Here is a 23,930-nt window from a genome sequence, read left to right as displayed (position 1 = left end):
TACATCATTATAAATTTGATAAAAATTACAAACATTTTGACCGTTTTGATAGTTGTAATGATAATATTACAATAGCGCTTACACAATAACGCTGCTCAGATATGACCCCAGAGCCAATTACATATACGTGTACAACGATTTAATATGAAATTCGTAAATCTAATGTCCACTTTTGGATGGTTTCCAGGCGGTGCACCGCGGTGTTCGGAGATTCTACCCCGAGATCGTCGACGAAGCGAGCAGCCAGGCTATATCCTGCGCAATAAGGTAGGAATGTTCTCACAGCTTATTATATACTAACATAACGCCTTTATGGTAATTGTCTGCGATAGTAACACTTGGATTTGCGTTTTGTGCGAATTATATGCTTTATGTCTCGGTGAGAAACCTGTTAACGCTTGTTCGCGGACGTGAAAATCACGCGTTTGTCTTCGATAATTCGACTTAATTTCCTTCAAACCTTTTACCAATCGTATCGCGCTGTTTATCACCGCACTGCTAGGCGATAACGTCCACTGTGTGACTGATAAACGACAAATGGGAGAACTTGTCCATCTCTAGGGAAATAATTGGATTATGCGGAGATGATTATCGCGGCTATTGTCCCGTTTTTGTCGGGTGATCAAGGGATAATAAATAAAATAACACTTATTGCTTTGTGTGAATAGAGTGACGTTGTCCTTTTGTATAACATGATTGGTGATGTCGTAGCTTAATGAATCAAGCCATGAAGAATACAATAAAAAACGCTTAATTTATTCATTTATTAGAGATTCTCTCTAAATAGAAAAAAATTCATTTATAGTATAAATGCGGAGTAAATTAATTTTGTACATACATAGCAAACTACAAAAAAAACTATCATGCAATGTGTAATATCGACAACAAACGACAATATAAGTAAATCGATTATGTAGACAAATGAAATCAAAGCAATGCGACATGACATGTTTCGTAAATCGGATGTTTGACTTCATGCATTATTCGTTATCTGATTCGGTGAGATGTTCCATATGACTGATGTTTAGTGCTTGATGCGTGTTAAAATGGTATTACGTCGCGAAATGGAGCGAAAACGGGAGATAAAGGAAAAGCACCTCGTAAACGCGAGAGAGAGGGGGAAAAATGCAACATATAACACGGAAATAAATATTCACGTAACGAGATGCAAATCGATTTGGTGAAATATCGAGATAGACGTACCTCGTAATATAAAAAAATTCTACTGAGGGAATTTACATGCAAAAACGTGTATACGACGAGGTATTGCGGCGCTTCTTTTCGAATGCTCTCTATATGAATTTCGATCAGTTTGGAGTGTATCGTTTCTTAAAAAAGATATCAGAGCAGATTTTGTATCATGAATAATTGAAAATGTTATCAGTTTTTAATTGAAATTACTTGGATATAATTTAGTTTTTAATTGATAAAAAAGCTACTGAGGTAAAGTAGCTATTTTCAAAAAGGTAAAAAAAGGGCGCCAAGTACACGCGTGGTTGTTACCTCGGAAAAAAACCAAATGGTAGTATCATTAATTTTATCTCACAAAATTGTCTCACAAAAATTGTCTCACAAAATTGTCTGACAAAAATTGTCACACAAAATTGTCTCACAAAAATTGTCTCACAAAAATTGTCTCACAGAATTGTCTCACAAAAATTGTCTCACAAAATTATTAAATTACAAAATTGTTACTTTATTCAATCCAAGTGATATCTATCTTAACAAAATTATTAAAAACAGAAGTCGTTTTTGTTCGACCCAACTGGCCTAATAATTAATATATTTAAACTCACAACGTTTCGAAAAATTATCTCACAAAATTGTCTCACAAAAATTGTCTCACAAAATTGTCTCACAAAAATTGTCTCACAAAATTATTAAAATACAAAATTGTTACTTTATTCAATCCAAGTGATATCTATCTCGAAAAAACCTAAATAACAAGTGGTATCTATTTAAAAAAAAAATATGTGAAATTTTTTAATACTGCGCCAATTACAAAGAGAGAATATATATATATATATATATATACCTTAACAAAATTATTATTATATCACGAAATTGCGTTACCAAACTCAATCCAAGTGATATATATATTTCAAAAAAATATATGAAATCTTTAAATTACGCCAACTACAAAGAGAATATTATATTGCTTTGAAAAATAATTGTAGTGCAACTACTCTTAAAAAATAAAACAAAATTGTGTTACCTAACTCAACCCAAGTGGTATGTATCTTTGTATTCCTAAGGATCTTTCTATCAACCCAAGTGGTAGTAGTTTTAATTCTCCTTGATAAAATTATAATATTACAAAGAATCGTTTAATCATTTTAATCACAAAGAATTAAAGAGGTAACATTATAAAATAAAAATATTTAATTAAAATAAAATAAATAAATTTTTCTTGTAAAAAACTTGGCGCTGCTTTTTTAAGGTTAATCCAGACAAACTTGCATAGGTGCATAAGCATATGCATAAAGAGATGGATTGGTCTATTTCCTTTTGCACATATATCTGAACCAATCAATTTCTTACGCTTATGTTTATGCGCGATGCAAATTTGTCTGGATAGACTTTAAAAAAGCAGCGCCAAGTTTTTTACAAGAAAAATTTATTTATTTTATTTTAATTAAATATTTTTATTTTATAATGTTACCTCTTTAATTCTTTGTGATTAAAATGATTAAACGATTCTTTGTAATATTATAATTTTATCAAGGAGAATTAAAACTACTACCACTTGGGTTGATAGAAAGATCCTTAGGAATACAAAGATACATACCACTTGGGTTGAGTTAGGTAACACAATTTTGTTTTATTTTTTAAGAGTAGTTGCACTACAATTATTTTTCAAAGCAATATAATATTCTCTTTGTAGTTGGCGTAATTTAAAGATTTCATATATTTTTTTGAAATATATATATCACTTGGATTGAGTTTGGTAACGCAATTTCGTGATATAATAATAATTTTGTTAAGGTATATATATATATATATATATATTCTCTCTTTGTAATTGGCGCAGTATTAAAAAATTTCACATATTTTTTTTTTAAATAGATACCACTTGTTATTTAGGTTTTTTCGAGATAGATATCACTTGGATTGAATAAAGTAACAATTTTGTATTTTAATAATTTTGTGAGACAATTTTTGTGAGACAATTTTGTGAGACAATTTTTGTGAGACAATTTTGTGAGATAATTTTTCGAAACGTTGTGAGTTTAAATATATTAATTATTAGGCCAGTTGGGTCGAACAAAAACGACTTCTGTTTTTAATAATTTTGTTAAGATAGATATCACTTGGATTGAATAAAGTAACAATTTTGTAATTTAATAATTTTGTGAGACAATTTTTGTGAGACAATTCTGTGAGACAATTTTTGTGAGACAATTTTTGTGAGACAATTTTGTGTGACAATTTTTGTCAGACAATTTTGTGAGACAATTTTTGTGAGACAATTTTGTGAGATAAAATTAATGATACTACCATTTGGTTTTTTTCCGAGGTAACAACCACGCGTGTACTTGGCGCCCTTTTTTTACCTTTTTTGAAAAAGGTAATTTTGTACTGATATCATGCATTTTGTAGTGTTACGCATCCTCTTCTAAAAAGGGCATGTCATCCATACTCGAATCTATCGAAATATTATTGTCGCTTTTCCGCAATGCGGATTAGTTCTCTTGTGCTTACTTCAGGACCGGCTGTCATGGCATATTTTGACAGTTGTGTGGTTAATAGTGTAATAGTAACAGTGAAATATTAAAGTTAAATAGCGCGCGCGTCTATATAATATCTAGTCTTATAAAGAGTATATCTTACAAACAGTATGTACAGATTGTAAAGCTAAAGGTGTTACAGGCTATTATTTCTAAGGAAACAAAAATTTCATAATTTGCTTAGTTTTAGAAATAATAGTTTGTAACACCTTTAGTTTTATACCCTGTATATATTTTGCGATATAAGACAATCGCATTCTAACGTGATTAATGCTAATAAAGTGAAAAAATTTCACTACCACTCTCATCGTCTTTTATAATTAAAATATAATCATTGATATGTAAATTAATAAATGAGAGACATGTTGATGCCACATAAAAAATATGTAATAAAATACAATTGAATTTGGTTTAGAATATCACTGCTAATCATGAAAATACATTGCTGGACATTGTTTTTATGTAAAATGTGTATCTATATTTGATAATAGTTGCTTAATTTTTATTATCAACTTTTTGTAAAAATAATATATAAATATTTCTAGCACCTGTAGGCCATCGTTCTTCTTTCGTAATCATTTTTTGTTTCTCATCAATTTTAGTCCAAGATGTCCCTTCTCTACACATACTTGTATAATCGCCATTCTCAATACATGAACCATCATGAAATATAGCATTCATTACTTTATATTGCTGTTTAGCTATTGATACTTTAGCTGTTGATATGCCATTTAAATTAAATTTCTGTGGTATTTTTATTACTTTATTATCTTGTAATGAAAACAAAATTAAATGAATAATAACCATTTCTTTTGTCAACGTTAATTCATTTTTAAACATTATATCATTTCCTGCACAATGTTCGCATGATTTGTCATGTGATTGACACCAATGTGAAAATGTAGTCTTTAATAAATCATTAAGATCACATTTTTTCTTCAAATTTTTAATAGAAATTGGGACAACTATATTGTTATCAGTAATAATAACTTTTGTATTACCACATGATTTGCACCGACTAGTACAAGTAACTTGATGCTCTACCAGATTTCTTACATAACCATATTTTGTACAAATAGCAGTAAGAAATTCGACGGCATCTCGTTTAATCGAAAAGTATTCTTCTAAACTTTTCCGTATTGCATCAGTGTTCAAATTTTCCATATTACTTTCATATCGCTGTGCTAATTTACTTAAATCATCTTGTTTCTTAATATTAAGCAATTTTTTTCTAATAATACTTAAATGCAACAAGCATTGTAATACTGCATTTGCACAGTGCGAATCTTTATCTGTATTTTGAAAAGCACGTATCTCCCAAGCAGTACTTTGTCGAGCTTCTTGATGTGACTCTTGAACGGAAGCAATGCTTTTCGACAATGCCCACGGAACATCTTTTACTTTTCGAAAACGTTGTTTTGAAATAGTAATCATTTGTGCTTGTGGTATAAATTGTTGTCTTAGCCGATTATATTCGGTAATAGCTCTATCACTAGCTGTTACAGATAACGGATCAAAATTAATTAAATGCAATCCATCCAGAGATGTTACTCGGGATAACGCAACATATGCTTGACCATGACTAAATACAGAATTACCTATATCTATAACAGCGTTTTGCAAGCTTAATCCTTGGCTTTTATGAATGGTGATGCCATAACTCAAACATAATGGAAATTGTTTTCTAACAACATACGCTTTATCCATATCCATTACTTGAAACTTGACACTTACTCTTTCAATAAAATACTCCAAACCAGACGGTAAAAGAAGTTTTATCTTTTCTACATAATCAGTATCCTGCACAACAGAAATAACTGTAGCAATTGTACCATTTACAAGGCCCAAAGTGACATCAATATTGCGTCTTATCATGACTTTAGCTCCAATTTTAATTGTAATTTGTCTCGAAAGTCCAGCTGTTCTAGTATTATCTTCATCATTATCCGTTAATTTTTTTACTACTTTCTTTCGTATATATCTATCACATTCATACGTATCTTCAGCAATTAATAATATTTCTTTTGAATCAATACGACTTAACATTGCAGTGTTAAGAACATCGCACATATGACAAGTAGGCAGTAAACAAACGGTATCAGATGGCAAATTATCAATAAAATTACATAATTCGTATAATCTTGTTTCGAAAGACTCGCCTTTAAAAGATATTTTTCTTTTTTCGAGAATCTCAAAATCAGATTTTGTCAATAAACCAATACGAACTCTCGAGAGTAATTCACGATAAGATTCATCTCCTTGCTGGCGCATATTGATCGTTAATTCGTCATAATTAAAATGTGTCCACAAATTTGTAGACGCTATAGAGCCAATATATTTATCAATTTCTTTCTTTGATAATCGAACAAAAACAAAATTTTCACGTACAGGAGGTAATTGAAGCAGATCTCCAAATAAAAGAATATGCTTTTGACCAAACCAACCATCTTCAGTGGTATTGAATATTTCAGATAGTCGTAAATGTATATACGCTAAATTTAAATTAGATATCATTGACACTTCATCAATTATAATAAGAATAACATCTTTCAGATCTGCCCGTAAAACTTTCAAAACGTGATCAGATAATTGTGTATACTTGGGAGTATCACCATGTGCAACGGGTAACTGCCACACTCTGTAAGTGGTCAAACCATCGATATTGAACGCTGCTATACCAGTAGGTGCTGCTACAACGGTATCCTTGTTGAGATTTTGTTTTATCCAGCATTTAATTGTTTTAATTAAGAAACTTTTGCCAGTACCTCCTTCTCCACTGACATATTTTAGTAATTGTTTATTATCCGGCGATGTTACGGTGTTGATCACATCGTCAAATGCTCTTCTTTGATCTGCGTTCAGATTTGAAATCATTTCAGATACATCGATTTCCTGAACTAATTTTTCACCAAGATCCTTAAAATCTTGCATCGCTTCACCAGCCTCAATATTTTGAACACCTATTGGATTATCAGGATCATCTTGAGACTCGTGCTGTTTTTCTAAATCATCTAAATGTTGCTGAACCAATTGCTTCGCAGTTTCAAATGCTTTTTGCAATTCCTCTATTTTTTCACGATAATGCAATGCTTTCTCAAGATCCAACTTTCCCTTGTGAAATGATTCTGCATAAGTATCACATCCATTTTTAAGATCATCTAGTTTCCGCCATGGTTTAAACATAAGCAATAATGAAAAGAAATAATTTTCCGGCCGCGTATTGACATCATATTTATAGTGATTAATAATATAGTTACGCTGTCGTCGTTTCACATAATAACCATTATTCATCTTGTAGAATTCAATATTTTTACTTCGTGGTTTGATTTTCGTAATATCATATTGCTGTGCAAATTCATATAAACACAAGGATTCAAGTTCTTCCGGTCTCCGTGGATAATGATCATCTATTATAGATGGACAAAATATTTCTGTGGAATCTCCATCAAGAGCTTCAATTTCCTTACAGGTTTTAACTTTTCTATGTCGTATCATATTAACATCTAACCATCTAATACTCGTATTTCGATCAGTCCCATATAAAGGATTACCTAGCAGTGTATCAGCAGCTTCAAGAGCTCCACATTCTCTATTACTCATGGCTCGAAAAGCAATCTTCCAAAGACGGCTCGCCAATGATTCGTTTTTCTTATTTTTACTATCAAAGATAACATCAGATATTTCACTTTTTCCTGGTTTATTTATATACTTAGTAATATACCAAGTAAGCAGCGATGCTTTTTCACCGATAAATTGTATATCCATATTTCCTTCCCATGCAGTAAGAATGATAGGATTATAATCATTTATACAGGTTTCAGTATCTGTTCGAGGAAGGTCATAAAGCCTACTTCTATTTTTTAATCGTTTTCTACCTGCTATCGAACTTATGACATCTCTCATAATCAACGTGTCTGTAACGGGACGAGGAAATCCGAAACGACAGACGCGAGTCGTTTTACGTCCTGCTTTTTTAGAACGAAGACAATAATCGTTATGTTTGTGTAGTTGATACATATTGACTCGCCTGTATAACAATGGTGAAATATTTGGATCTGGCATTTTACAACTTATATGTTGCAAAATAAATTTAGAAACCTCTTCAACAGAAGATTTACCGATAATTGGCGCGTCTTTAATCCAAATTAATAAATGAAAATGTTGTATACCTCTACCTTGGTATTCTCGTCGCCAGAAGTAATGCGTTACTTCTCCGATCGGGTGATCTTTGGAACAAATAAAATCAAGCAGCGCTTTGAATTTATTATCAAGAAACCTCGACGTCGACACGGGATCTTTAGCAACGAGTACGCTAATGGGCGTCGAATCGTCAGGCCATCCATTTACTTTACGAAGATATGCACCTAAATCTTTCCACATCCATTCACCAGGACTAACTGTAAAGAACCATGTCGCAGGTCCGTATTCTTGCGTCATAGCAATTAAATCACTTCTTGGTCTACGCCAGTATTGTTCCGTATTTCTTAAAGTGGAAAATATCGAACTCAAGTCAGATTCCATATCACCTTTCTGCAATGCTTCTAAATATTCTTTAGCCGTATAACGTTCTCGTGAATCAGTTGTATACAATTTATGATAAATACCACGACTTAATTGACGAATATTCGCATCATTTAACAAGAAAAATAAGAATTGTAGATTTAATCTAAATTGTGAATGTTTGGATGTCAAACAACATTTAATAAATTCATGGCTGTGAAGTTTAACCTGTCTAGTTTCGCGTTGTCCATTAACACCAAAAGGAAATAAATCTGGAAAACACATTAGATCTAAAGCTTTCTCACGATTGTCCAAGGGCAAATCTTGAACTTTTAACATTTGATATAAGGCAGTAGCACTTTGACATGATTTTTTTTCATATAAAGGATAAATAGTGTATTGCTCGTAATAACTATCTTGACTTTCGTCAAGAATCTGGGTTAACATCGCTTCACGCTGATTGTTTGAAGTAGCGTCTACGTTATTTTTTGTTTCTTCCATTGGAACTTTTAAACTCAATTCTTGTTCGTCATTTGATAAAATAGCGTCTACGTTATTTTTTGTTTCTTCCATTGGAACTTTTGGACTCAATTCTTGTTCGTTATCCGAAACAGATTCACTATCATTTTCCGTCTCTTGTGCTTCAAATTCATTATTATCCAGTTTCTCTAAACATAATCCATCGTGAGTTTCTGAGAGTGTTATATTATTGTAAAAAGGATTGTTACGTTTGAGCCATGTTAAAGCCTTGTGTACCTTTTTACGATCTACGTATTCCTCCCAAACAATTTTTGATTTTGTCGGAACACCTCTAACACGTACGAAGTACATTTCATGATTTTTATTAATTGGATCGGTATCGGAACATAATTTATTCCATGTCTCTTGTAAAGGTAATGGTAAATGAAACGTTCTACCTTTTACTTTTTGTACCATATTTCTATGAGGCAGTTTTTTGTTAATAACAGTTCCCATTTTAACAACAGTTTGAAAAGCTTTAGCTCTTTGTATAAAAATTTTTTCAAACGTGTTAAGAGATGATATTTCTTCGGGTGTATCACGTACAAATCGATTATTTAAAACGCAATACGCAGGCATTAATCCTTTACGGAATTTTCCTGCACAATAACGACATATGTATTGTGGGGTAATGTTATGTTTTTTTAAATGCGCCATTAAATCTCTCCAAATTGGAATATCTAATTGCGTTTTAAGCTTATTAATTTCAGAGACACTTTTCTTATAACAAAGTCTCTCACATGATGCACAAACATATCGAGGTGTGTCCATGCAGCGTTTGGTAAAAGCCTTAAATGCGTTGCTATAGCGAGAAATGATATCGTCATCACTCAAAATAATACAACTCTGCTGATGTTTGTACATATTTGCTTTTTCTTGTTCCAAAGTTATAATTTCATTTAATGTGTCTAAATCAGCGGAAGTTAAAGCCTTCTGCAGATTTAACATTTTCCGATAGAAACTTGTTATTTGATAAATGAAACGTTTAATATGTCTCACCTTTGGAAAATGAGGTGATAATATTTGAACACAAAGAAACATCGCTTTGCAAAGTTTCGTATCAATGTAACAAGCATGTGTGTGACCCTTTTTATTTGAATTTTTTATCGTACATGTATGAATCTTTTCTAACAATTGTGGTATTTTGTTTAAAGTACATGTACTTATCGTTTGAAGGAATTTTTCATAACGATCGATTAAAAACGGATCATCAATTGTACACAAGGTATTACATTCCCATGATTTTTTTGCTTGTGCCTGCTGCAAAGGTAATACATTCATAGTTTGACCTTTTACGTTCATTACCAAAGGTTGTGACGAAGTAATGTTACGATATGTGTCGATAAAATAATTTTCAGACGAAGCTGTATGTCGCGATATGCCACATAATGCACGTATTTTATCGTCAATTGTAGAGCATTCTTCGGCAAGAGTCAAACACGCTTCTGATTTATTTTTAAGGGAAGCTAATATTTTATAGATCTTGCGGACAAAACTGTCTCGAATATGCATACACCAACGTACGATTCTTTCGGCTTCTAATCGTCTTTCAATATGATTTCTAATATCAAGTTTCTTTTCAATATCTTCAATTGCCACAGGGCGAAATTTTATTATATAATTTTGTGACCAAAACTTTGCATATTTTCTAGTAATATTTTTACCAATATCGCGATTTTTGTTTGCAAGTACGCATTTAGACTTCTTTCTCTCATAATATCGCTTATTATAAACCCATTTACGATCAGAATATTTTCTTTGTCTATCTCGTTCATGCTGAGAATTTATAGAATAACGTATACGCTTTTGTGCGCGTTGTTTTACTAAATCCTTTTTATATTGACATCGCTTTTTAGCCCGATTATTTTCAAAATTTTGCTTATATCGACGTCTCTTTTTAGCACGCTCATCTTCTATATTCTCCTGATATTTATGCCTTTTCTTAGCATGATTATTTTTTAAATTCTGCATATAGTCCACTTCTTTTTTTTTACATTGAAATATTACACGTATACGGGCTGCTTCAGCCTCTCTTGCTCTTACTACTGCTAATGGAAGCACTTTCTGGGCATTACTTTGTGAATCTTGAGGAAAATGCTCAATTGTATTTGATTCGAAAATCTTCAACAAATGTGATCGCATTAATCTATAATCATATCTTACTTTGTCAGGTTTAATATTGAATAACAATGAAGTAGCAAAAGCTATAGCAAAAACTCCGCAATCATTACAATTTCGTTGATATTGCACATAAGGAAATTCGACAGGATGTTTCTCAAAGTCGTATGTTGGAAATAATTTTCTCAAGAATACCTCATGATGTTCGTGCAATTCTTTTTTATTTTGTGAATCATAGATATATATTTTTTTTGTATCGTAATAACTACATACCCAATGTCCATTTCTATCTATAAGATTTGGATCTGTACAATTTAATGGAGCTGATCTACTGTGCAATATTTGTATATGTTTTCTATCTTGTGGTATAGGTTGAATCATTTCAGGCAATTGTACTCGCCATGTTCCGACAGGTCTATAATCTGAACAACTTTGTACAAATCGATGGAAATGATCCATATGTATGTCTGTCAGCCATTCGCCCTGGACAATTATATCTCTCTCTTCAGGCATCAAGGTTATATGTTTCTTTGTATGCACAGACATGTTGCCTGTCAAAAAGTGATTATATTCTCCTATAAATTGATTTTTTTATTACGTATATATAATTGGATTAATCTTGAAAATTAAATTTGACCGTTAATAGCAGCCGATATTTGACAGCGCTATGGCAACCTTATATAATGCCAATGAAAGGTCAATATACCAAAATTTAGCGCTAATAGCAGCCAACAGCGCTATATAGCAGCCGTTCAGCGCTAATGAGCAGCCGATATATATATATATATATATATAGTATTCTCTCCCCCCTCTACGTTCTTGAAGCAATCTGTAAAAGAATAAAATATATTTATGCAATATACAATATGTTTATACATAATATAACCAAGTGATTCGCGTTACGTTAAACGGCTCCTAGACGATCAATATTATTGTACAATTATATTGTACAATATCTCTAGATTGTGCAATAATATTCATTATCTAGGAGCTGCTTTAGTCGGATGTTTTAAAATATTTGAGCTAATTTTAAATAAAATATTTTTGTATTGACTAATATACATACAGATAATACAACACTCGTCTCCGTTCTGCTTGACTATGTTGTGCACGTGAAACATTAAATAACTATAAACTCGAATCACTTGAGGTAAAACGTAAAAAAAAGTAATACATTACTCACAACAGATTTAGTCTGAGAAAACAATACAAACGGGTGGTTGAAAAACACCGATAAATAATCGTCGATGAAAGAATCTTTCGCCAATCCGTTTGTTCGAAAAGCAAGCTGCAATTGAAATACATGCTTCTAACACGCTTATTTAAATAATTAGAATATTTAGAAAAGCGTAATCTTTAAAACGTTTAAGAACGGAAGCGGATTAAGAAATATATCTATATACAATATATAGGGGAGACCGAGGCTAAAACGTCTACGGGGTAAATCCGTCTAATCAAATATCTCGGAACCTGTATATTGTGCGAATTCGCTATTAACATTGTAAATGCTGCTTATGGTACCCATGTGACCAACGGAGTTTCGGCAGGTTACCTGCCGTGTTATGATTTTTAATTTTTACGAGGGCAAACGTGTTTTCGTGGTGAAAAGTGAAATTTTCTGCGCGTGGAAATTTTGTAATATCTGCAATAATATTTGCTCTCCAAATCTCGAGGTACGTGATTATAAATGCATGCTGATTATAAAGAGTAATGGATGCTGAACATGAATCCAGTGTAGATGTCTAATATTTCATGGGCGATCAAACCTGAAACTGATTTACCCCGGGGGGTAGACGGTTTAACCCCGGCATTTTTGAGATTTCAATTTTTCTACCGTTGTCGTTTTTGCTCTATACCGGTTAAACAAAGCGACGTAGACAAAAATTTCCTATATAAATTTTGTAGCTAAAGGTTCACTCTCTACAGTGGTATACCACATTTAACTACAATTATTTATTTTGTTGTTAAAAATCGGCACCGAAAAAAAACAGACGGTTTAGCCCCGGTCTCCCATACATATAACATTAACATATATATAATTATTTTTTTAAACCATTATTTTTTTAAATGCAATAATTAAATTATTTATATTAAACTAATTAATAACTTTTAAAATCAAAAGACATAAGTAATTTATCTGAGACTATATCTGAGACTATATAATTATTAATATTTTAATAATAAAGAATTTATTTCTACTTAATAAAATGTCCAATAGAAATTTTTCTCGGACAAATTATCATGTCTATTAAGTTAGCACCCCCCCCCCCTTCCACAAAAAACCGAAATAACACATATGCAGAAATTAAGTGCTCTTTATATGCTAATTATGTGTTCTATTCACGATTTTTGTGCTCGAGTGGTTTTACGGGAAATTGCAATTAAAAGTGGAGGTGCTGGCTTAACGTAAGCTAGTACCCCCACTCATTAAAATTACGTATCCAAATGCCTCAAATAAAATTAGTCTATCTCTAATTGTTTAAAAGATATATCAGTTAAAATACAGAAAGCGAAATAATTCTTGTCTTAAAATGTTCCTCGATTAATGTATTCTCAAAATATGCACAATGAAATTTTCGTACTTATCCCCTTCGACTGACCCGAACGCGAGCATCCCATACGTACAAAAGTAAAGTGTCAGTTAAAATACAGATAACAAATTGGTTTTAGTCTTAAAATATTCCTCAATTTATGTGCTTTCAAAATATGCACAATGAAATTTTTTTGCTCATTTCCTTCGGCCGACAAACCTTCCTGTAAGTGAACACCAACCAACTTACAAGAGTAAAGTAGTACCAGTTAAAATATAGATAGCAAATTGGTTTTAGTCTTAAAATGTTGCTCAATTTATGTGCTTTCAAAATGTACAGAATAAGATTTTTGTGCTCATCTCCTTCAGACGCGGTCGTGGGCGTGGACGAGGATGAGCATGATGACATGGACAAAACTATGTTCACATACATAAAGGAAACATTTATGTTTATAATACTCATTAATCTCATAAAACTTCAAGCTATACTTATTATGTACAACATAAAACGCAATAAACATATTACATATTAAAGGACATATCTATTTACATTTATAACAACCTCTAATTTTATAAAGATACAATATTCCATAATATATATCACACTATAAATACTAACACTTTAATAATATAATTGTCTTATGATTTATTTCGAATAGCCATTATATTTATACAATAATCTCGTCAAAATCCAATCAAGAATATTTTAAAAGCACATAAATTTTCAGCTTATAATCAATAGGCTAGAAACGAATCGTTATGTTAGTAAGCACTTTACACTTGTAAGTATATAGTGGTGCTCACTTTCAGAAAGGTTTGTCGACCGAAGGAGATGAGCACAAAAATCTTACTCTGTACATTTCGAAAGCACATAAATTGAAGAACATTTTAAGACTAAAACCAATTTGCTATCTGTATTTTAACTGGTACTTTACTCTTGTACGTATGAGGTACTCACGTTTGGATTGCCCGAACGGCATGAGCACGGAAATCTCATTGTGCGTATTTTAAAAGCACATAAATTGAGCAACATTTTAAGATTAAAACCAATTCGCTATCTGTATTTTAACTAGTACTTTACTCTTGTACGTATGGGGTGCTCACGTTCGATCGGCTGAAGGGGATGAGCACAAAAATCTCATTATGCATATTTCGGGAGCACATAAATTGAGGAACATTTTAAGACTAAAACCAATTCGCTATCTGTATTTTAACTGATACTTTACTCTTGTACATACGTATGGGGTGCTCACGTTTGGGTCAGTCGAAGGGGATGAGCACGAAAATTTCATTGTGCATATTTCCAGAACACATTAATCGAAAAACATTTTAAGACAAGAATTATTTCGCTTTCTGTATTTTAACTGACTGATACTTTACTCTTATATCAGTAGTATATAGATCTTTTTTTGCGTATATCTTTTAAACTATTACAGATAGACTAATTTTGTTTGAGGGATTTGAAAATATTATTAATTTTTACGTAATTAATAATTGTTTGCGACTAATTACTTATTTGATAATTCAATACAAATGTAGGTAAATATGTAATATAACAGCATTTTTGTGTATTTTGGGTAAAAAAAGATTCTCGGAAAGAAAATTGTCGCTCATTTTGTTTGTTTATAATTAATACTTAAAATATCACGATGTCGATAAGTATAAAGAAATAATAATTATGGATATATATTTTGCTTCTTATTATTAGATCATATGTTATTTACAACTTCATTCAATTATAAATTTTAAAACTATAATCTTTGTTAAAGCAGAGAATAGTAGAAAGCATAAATGCAGAGTATTCTCTGCTTTAACCGAGGCTTTAACCAAAAGCACTGTTATCTGTTTTAATTGTGATCCTTTAAATTTTTATCCCAAAACATTTTTCAAATATTTGAAAGTTTCAAAGAAATCTGAGAGGATGCCGTTATTATACAACATATTTACCAAAATTTATTTTGTTATTGCTAATTTCGTGAATAATCATATAAAACGTTATATGATACAAATGTTATAATCATATAATATATATGTATCATATAAAATGTTGCAAAATCAATATTTTTAAAATCCTTAAAGGTCGTTTTACATTAGTCGTAAGCAGCCAATCGCATGAACGCAAGCAGTACCACTTCTGGTCCCATATAGCAATTGCTTTACTCCATTCTAACACTTATTATTAAAATGAAATTTTATAACTTATTAATATCTTTGCAGGTTACGATAAAACACGAAACGAACGAACAAGCCAAATAGACAACGGAGCTCGATGCTCATATTGCCTGTCACATATCGCAGAGACGCAAATGTGTGTGTGTGTGTGTGTGTGTGTGTGTGTGTGTGTGTGTGTGTGTGCGTGTGCGCGCGCGTGTGCGTGCGTGTAATATAAGAATAATTATGTGCATGTAACAATATAATACAATAATTACTCCATTCTAACACTTATTATTAAAATGAAATTTTCTAACTTATATCTTTGCAGGTTACAATAAAACACGAAACGAACGAACAAGCCAAATAGACAACGGAGCTCGATGCTCATATTGCCTGTTACATATCGCAGAGACGCAAATGTGTGTGTGTGTGTGTGTGTGTGTGTGTGTGTGTGTGTGTGTGTGTATGTATCCGCGCGCGCGCGCGCGCGTGTGCGTGCGTGTAATATAAGAAGAATAATTACAATATGTGCATGTAACAATATAATACTATAACTTACTCTGTGTACGTATGTGCCAGAGGATCGCCGCGACGCCGCTAGTCCCGTTCAATTACCGAAGTCAAGCAACGTCGAGCGCATTACAATTTGTACTGAGAAAGCGGATCAATGCACTGTATCACAAAGAGTCTCTCAATGCACTGTTTATGAATCATCAGACATATCAATCAGTCGATAATATCAGTGACCTCCTACAGCATAAAACTTTACCGAATCGATAATACAGCTATCTGACTCTATTTTTGATGGTCATCATAAACATGACATGGAAAATTAATGCTTTTTAATACACATTTACACGTGCAACCACACATTGACATATCTACGAACTATAATAAATTAGGATAAAATAACTAATTAGGATGAAATAACATTTTATTATTATGAATAACTATGCACATATTATGATTATTTATTATTTTCTTAATTTCATATACGTCTTATTTTCTATCTTATTTTCTAAATAAACTTTACACACGAGACCATGTTGTTTTTTTATAGTTTTTTTTTATTATAAAACTTACACGAATCCGTACAAACAGCATATAAACTAAAGATAATGAGTGTCATAAGTTTATTAATACAATTACACCTGGGAATTGGAGTTGCGCATAAAACGTAGAATGAAAAAGATCTACAAAAAAAGAATGGGAAGCGCGTGGTTTTCCATTTCTCTAAATCAATTCATTTGATCTATAAACGAAGCTTTCGAGCTTATACTTCTTTCGATTACAAAGTAATCCTCTCACATTTGTGTAGACCGCCTCAATTACATAAAATCTACTAAAAAAAACTCAACGTACTAACGTACTAAAACTAAAACGTACTAAAAAAAACTCAAATTATTTTTAGCGCTCTGAACCGTAATAAAATAAAACTTGGATCGAACCGCGCGGATACGAATAGACATTATCATAAAGGTGCGAAGACGGATCAAAATATATGTGCCTCGCAGCGGAAGTAAAGCGGAAATAATATGGGAAGATACTGCGAAGAAGTATCGATACGAGCAGTTCTCCAATCTGAAATAGAAAAGTTGCGTGTGTCACAATAAGTTTTTGAATTTAGATCCAAGAAAATATTTATTCAGATAGTACCAATGGTTTATTTACTTAATAAAGTCACATATTTATGTAGAATTAGATATCTTTACTTAAATCTAAATAAATATGTGATTATATTAGAGACGTTAAGCCGTTGGTCCAAAGGGTTAAAGTGAGAGGAGAAAGGGTAGTAGTGTAAAGGTTTGGGTAACGTCCCTTATAAAAGCGACTTGCAAACCCTGCGGGGATAAGCAATAAAAATAGTTTATGAGTTTTTTTACTATCTGAATAAATATTTTCTTGAATCTAATTTTTTTTTTCAGTGTATATCTTGCATATAAGTACCTTGTATGTATATGCTGCCTACTTAATTTCCTTGCCTTTGTCCTCTGCCTCTTCCTCTTCCTACATCTCCTCTTCCTCTTCCTCTTCCTCTTCCGTAATAATGCCTACTGTATGTATCACTCATATTAAATAGAAACTGAAAGAAGGTTCTTGCTTTTCGATTTTTCCCGGCTTTTGTGCCCCTTCCTCTTCGTGCTATAATAAAAAAAGTAAGTTATCAATATAAATAAATATAAATATAACGTTAATTATACATGTGTAAATATAATCAATTATATATGTGTAATTTACCTAAATCAGCGAGGCCAGCAGCAGCGGCGTTACTCGAAGGGCCGGCAGCAGCGGCGATACTCGAACGGCCGGCAGCAGCGGCGATACTCGAAGGGCCGGCAACAGCGGCGATACTCGAAGGGCCGGCAGCGGTGGGGATACTCGAAGGACCGGCAACAGCAGGGATACTAGAAGGATTGGCTGCTGCAGCAGCAGCACTCGAAGGGCCGGCACCAGCAGGGATAATAGGATTGGCTACAGCGGCAGCACTCGAAGGGCCGGCAACAGCGACGAAACTCGAAGGGCCGGCAGCAGCAGCAGTACTCGAAGAGCCAGCAGCAGTAGCGGTACGCGAAGGACCGGCAACAGTTGCGGTATTTGAACAGCCAGTAGTGACCGGAGGGACGGACATGTCTGAGGAATCTTGAAACAAAAGTTCCATGTCTGCCATATCAATCTAAAAAAATATTTTTAATGTATATATTAATAAAATTAAAAATTAAATAAAATAAACATGTTATAAATATATATGCATTTAAACTTACGTCATCTTCTTCAGCTTCGTGAATCGTTTTCGAGACGTTTCCAGAAATCATGTTTCCAGCGATGCGACGAGCGATGTTGCGACGATGCGACGAGCGACAAGCGACGATGCGACGAGCGACGATACGATGAGCAACAATGACTAAATAACAGAGAAAAACGAAAGTCGTGACAAGCTATTGTACGCGGTCGTTAATGCCTTTTCATCTGAGATAGTGCAATTCTATAGTGCACGTTACATGCACTATAGAAATCTCAGATTCAGGTGCGAAGGCATTAATGACCGCGTGGTACATACATAGTCTTTTACGACTTAGAGCCTTTGCACAAGACTCTCGTATAGTAACGTAGCGTAACGTAACGTGCAGTGTCAACGCATAAGAAACGTATCGGTTACGGCGTTATACGTGAGACTGCATGAGAGAATCAATCTCGATCCGAGGCATTTATTATAAGCATATAACGCCGTAACCGATACGTTTCTTGTGCGTTGACCCATGTTACGTTATAACCATGCTACGCTATCACACAAGTCTTGTGCGGAAACTCTTACATTTGTCTCTGCTTCAACCTAAGCTCTTTGCCCTCGAAGAAATTATCGTTAGGATAAAGAACTCTGGAGATATTTTCCGTCAAAGTACGATCAATCTTGATCACAGCCTGTATATAGTCACCGTCGTTAACTGAAAGAGTCAACGATATATGGAAAAACTGCTGTCATACGCGGTAACTTCAACTACAATAGACTTAAGCACTTACGTGTCTCTCTGCTTCCTTCGCGAACTCGATCCGGGCTGGATTCCACGATTATTATAAAATAACTAATCACGACACGACTAACAGCAACAAAACAACCATCTACACCCAACGGCATCAACAATTGCGAAACGCAATTTTTGTGTTGTGGCGCCTTCGCTTTTGTGGTGCATAGATTGATTGGTTGATCAGAAACATTTTATAAGATGGTAACATTGGTAAAATGGTAACATTGGGCGCGTTCAGCAGACAAAACAGACCAGTGAGCGCTCAGTAATTCTGTAATATGATTGGTTCTTGCCTTTAGTTCTTCACTGGATCTAAGGCCGGTATTCATAGTCAGATCTTATATTTACGACCGTCTTAAGTAATTACAATCTTAAGATGTCATTAACCAATCACAAAGCCGTATTAGCATCTTAAGACATTACTTAAGACGGTCTTAAAATAAAAAGCGACTATGAATACCGGCCTAAAGACTTTCGCACACGAATTGCCATAATAACCATAAATAAACATAAAACGTAAACATATAAGCTGAAGAACCAATCAGTATATTGTTATTGCTTTAACTTTATGTATTCTAGAAGACGATAGAAATGAGCCGTAAACAGAAGTAAGTAAGATAAGTGCTGGTCTACAACCTTGCTTTAAAGGGTATTTAAGCTCTACGTCGTAAGAAATTGACCAATCACGGTCGAATATTCTCTTCACATTCTATTGTGATTGGTCAATTTCTTACGGCTTAGAGCTTAAATTTTTTTTAAAGTAAGGTTGTAGACCAGCACTAAAGCGTCGTCTACAATGGCAGCAGGAGTATGCAGCAAGACTTAAGCAGTAAGCTATTGACCAACCACAGTCAATTATTCTTGAATTGTAAAAATCCCATTAGTCAATAAGTTATATTATTACTGCTTACGTCTTACTGTATGTATACTCCTGCTGCCATTGTAGACGATGCTTAAGATTGTCACCGGTTGAAATCGTACTTACTTCTGCTTATGGCCAACTGTATTATCATTTCTATCGTCTTCTAGAATACATAAAGTTAAAGCAATATACTGATTGGTTCTTCAGCTTATATTTACGTTTTACGTTTATAGTTATGACAATTCGTTAGATCCAGTGAAAAACTAAAACCGGTTTTACAATACAAAAAGTGTGTGTGGATCTAAAATCGTAAAACTCGTGCGTTCGCGCAAAAGAGTCATCACAATGCGTTTCGCTTCGTGTGTACTTGGCGCGAGACACTACCGTGTCTCTTGATATATTTCTGGATTCTTTTTATATATAAAGATTCGATGTGCAATACAAAAACTTTGTAATATGTAGGAAGGAAGGAAACGATGATATTCTCTGGGTCAAAGAAATTATCTCTCTCTATTTATATAACAGTTAAGACAATCATATATCAATGCCATGATTATTAAATCCTAAAGCTTGTAAAAGCAATTATATTCAATTCCAAAATAACTAATTTGTACCATTTAAATGTTCATTTTTCATTATTTATTTAGTAATATAACAATGATTTCTCGCAAAAATGTCTTATTAATAATAAGAAAACAAAATAGCGATGCTAAAGCTTTTATTAAAATGAATATTAATACTCTTAAAGTAGTTTCAATAAATATAATAAAACTCTAACTATACATCTTTCATCTTGGACAACAATAGTTACAATCTGGAAAATACTGCAACAATTTCTATTTTTATTTAAGTGCACCATATGCAGAGGTTGATTTGACTAGCTAATTGTAACCATGCCTCTTATTCATCTTCTATTATTTGTACCCAAGAGTTGTGAAATATTAGTAAAATATCTTTTACTGGGCGCGATACAAGCATCAAATTCAACATAATTAATTATAAGTAAGACATTACTGAACGCATTTTCTATCCATTTCATCTATGCGGATTCTTGACCAGTAGTTAAAAGATGCAGAGCTTTCCGAAGATTCATTACAGAAGTAGCTACATCATCATAATCCAATGCACTGCTTGCCCATTTGATCATTTTTTGAACCTTGCTAATTTGTTCAACCGTCAACTTGGCACCACCTACAAAATTGTATTGTGTTCGAAATAAAATGATTATTTTTCACATTTTTGTGTTCCCAGACTTATTCATTTTATCTCATTTGCGAATATATCAATTTACATTACAGGACTTACTTTCTGTTTTATACTCATCATCTTCTGATTCAAACCACTGCGTTCTTGTAGTTGGGAGATTTGCAGGAACAGACGGAATGTCTAGCAAAGTATTATCCTTAGGATTTCCAGGATTTACATTTGATTCAGGCTCATCTGATGGTCATAAAATGTTCATTAGAATTTGACAAATTTGTGAGGATAAGCACCCAATATTTACCATCGTTGTCATTCGACGCATTAATAGAAGTACTATCATCATCTGCTTCTTTCATTGGCCCTGGCACCGGAGTTTCTCCATTTGTGAAACAATTGTTGAGATAAGCTGCTTTCCATTGAGCGTACTTCCGATTTTGTGCCGCTCCCACGCTCAATTCTCCAAACAGCGTCAACACATCGTACAATATCTGAACGTATAAAAGCTCTGTAGTACATTCTTGAAAAAATTTCGTGCCCCTTCCTCTTCGTTCTAAAATAAAAAAGTAAGTCATTAATATAATAAATATAAATATAACATCAATTATACATATGTAAATATAATCAATTATGTATATGTGTAATTTACCCGAATCAGCAGGCCAGCAGCAGCGACAATACTCAAAGGGCCGACAGAAACAGAGGTACTCGAAGGGCCGGCAGCAGTGGAGATACTAGAAGGATTGGCTGCAGCAGCAGCACTCGAAGGGCCGGCAGCAGCAGCAGTACTCGAAGAGCCGGCAGCAGTAGCGGTACGCGAAGATCCGGCAGCAGTAGCGGTACGCAAAGGGCCGGCAACAGTGGCGGTATTTGAAGGGCCAGCAACAATGCCAGTAGTATCCGGAGGGGCGGAAATATCTGAAGAACATATCTAAAATATTTTTAATGTATATATTATATTAAAATAAAATAAACATATTATAAATATGCATTTATTTATACTTACGTCATCTTCCTCAGCTTTGTGAGTACTATGATCATCTGCTTCTTTTATTGGCCCTGGCACCGGAGTTTCTCCATTTGTGAAACAATTGTTGAGATAAGCTGCTTTCCATTGAACGTACTTCCGATTTTGTGCCGCTTCCACGCTCAACGTCAACACTTCGTACAATATCTGAGCGGTATAAAAGCTCTGTAGTACACTTGGAAAAATTTGCAGCCCTATCGTTCTTATCGGCATATAAAAAGAGCTTTAGGGCCCAATTTTCTAAATGCGATTGAGCGGCCACATCGTTAGTAATAGCTTCGTTGTCATGCAGTTCTTTCTTCGTTGCTTCCAACCAGTGCATCAACTTTAGTAGAAAATTAGTCTCCGCCGATGTCTTGGTAGACAATTTCAATTCAGTTTGAAGAGCATACAGGCGACCTGTTTTTTGTACGTAAATTTTAATTAACTCTTTGTCTCTCTTAGTTAGAAAAAATAGAAAATACATTTTTTCACCGTGTCATTACCGATGTATAAAATAATAATATATGTACTTACACCAATAACTGACAACGTTATCTCGCTGGTCGTACTTCGACGCGACTGTTAAATATTTCTGTATAGATTTCAAAGGATTCGGAACTTGCGGCAAATCGGGTCCTGCCAGTGCCATTGGAATATTTCAAGAGTCAAAGATACACCGTTAAGAAATTTTATCTTTTCTTGATAGACTGCTTCTCCGATATATCCACACTAATCTCTATCTCTATGCACGAAGAATGAAGTATTGGCCTGTATATCAGTCGACTTCTTATTCTTATTAACACACTCAACGTCACTATATATATATATATATATATTATATATATATATACTATCACGCGGCGACGGTCACGACTGTCATTATTTCTAGGTTATATAATAATATAACTGACTGAAGCTGCGGTCCATCTTCTCTTTTAATGAAGAAATAAGGAGAAGAAGAATGCTCCGAAGCATTTGTAGCGTCAACTGGACCGCAGCCTGACAGCGCGCTGTCCGCGCGAACGCACTGAGCGGCGAGCGCACACGTATACGCGAGTACGCGTATATATGCTGTCTCTTTTCAGTGTAGCAACACTGTCATGGAGGGGCCCCGGGGGAACGCTCGACATGTTCTCAAATGCCATCTATCGAGGAAAAAAGCAACCGTAGGACGACGACGACGTATCTTAATTAAAATTTACCATTTCAGACTTTGCATCGTAATATCTCCGCTCGTAGGGCACATAACGGAAATATTATAAGAGTAACCCCCCCCCTAATTCGACCCTAAGCTATCGATCAAGCCTACTTAGAACTTGATCCGTTCACTCGTTATCGAGATCTCAACATCTCGAGTACTCGCAACCCGTCGCGTCGCGTAAAAGAGTCACGGTCGGCCTCGCTCCGCGTATACTTGGCGCGAGACACTACCGTGTCTCTTGATAACTGTTAAAAACCATGGTCCGCTGTAATGTACTAAAAAATTATGAAAAAATTTCACTCGAGGAAATTCTTCGTGAGCGAAGACCGACTCCCTCGATCTGGCAAAGAACCTATGGATGGAGGAAAATATCGGGCATACGCCCCTATGTTCTTTTCCATATAAATTAAGGCTGCCCATTCGAGTCCACGTCAATCGGAACGAATCGCGCTGGTGGCGGACGACGTTTAAATTAACTTCAATCAATCCCTTCATCCGCCATGCCAGTTATTTATTGCCCGCGCTCCGGTGAATTCTCATTCGAGAATACGTTTTCGCATACACGATCGCCTACATGAATTCTAA

At 33.9% G+C, this 23,930-nt stretch overlaps 1 pseudogene; it reads right to left on the bottom strand.

Annotated features, from left to right (window-relative positions):
- Positions 1 to 16,595: 16,595 nt before the first annotated feature.
- LOC139786727 (vacuolar protein sorting-associated protein VTA1 homolog) lies at positions 16,596 to 23,578 on the bottom strand (annotated as a pseudogene).
- Positions 23,579 to 23,930: the final 352 nt, after the last annotated feature.

This window comes from Temnothorax nylanderi, unplaced genomic scaffold (genome assembly GCF_030848795.1).
Source record: "Temnothorax nylanderi isolate EJ_2023f unplaced genomic scaffold, tnyl_v1.0 TNYL_tig1128_pilon, whole genome shotgun sequence".
Classification (NCBI taxonomy): domain Eukaryota; kingdom Metazoa; phylum Arthropoda; class Insecta; order Hymenoptera; family Formicidae; genus Temnothorax; species Temnothorax nylanderi.
Note: the sequence above shows the minus strand (reverse complement) of the source record. Positions and strands in the feature narration are given on the sequence as shown.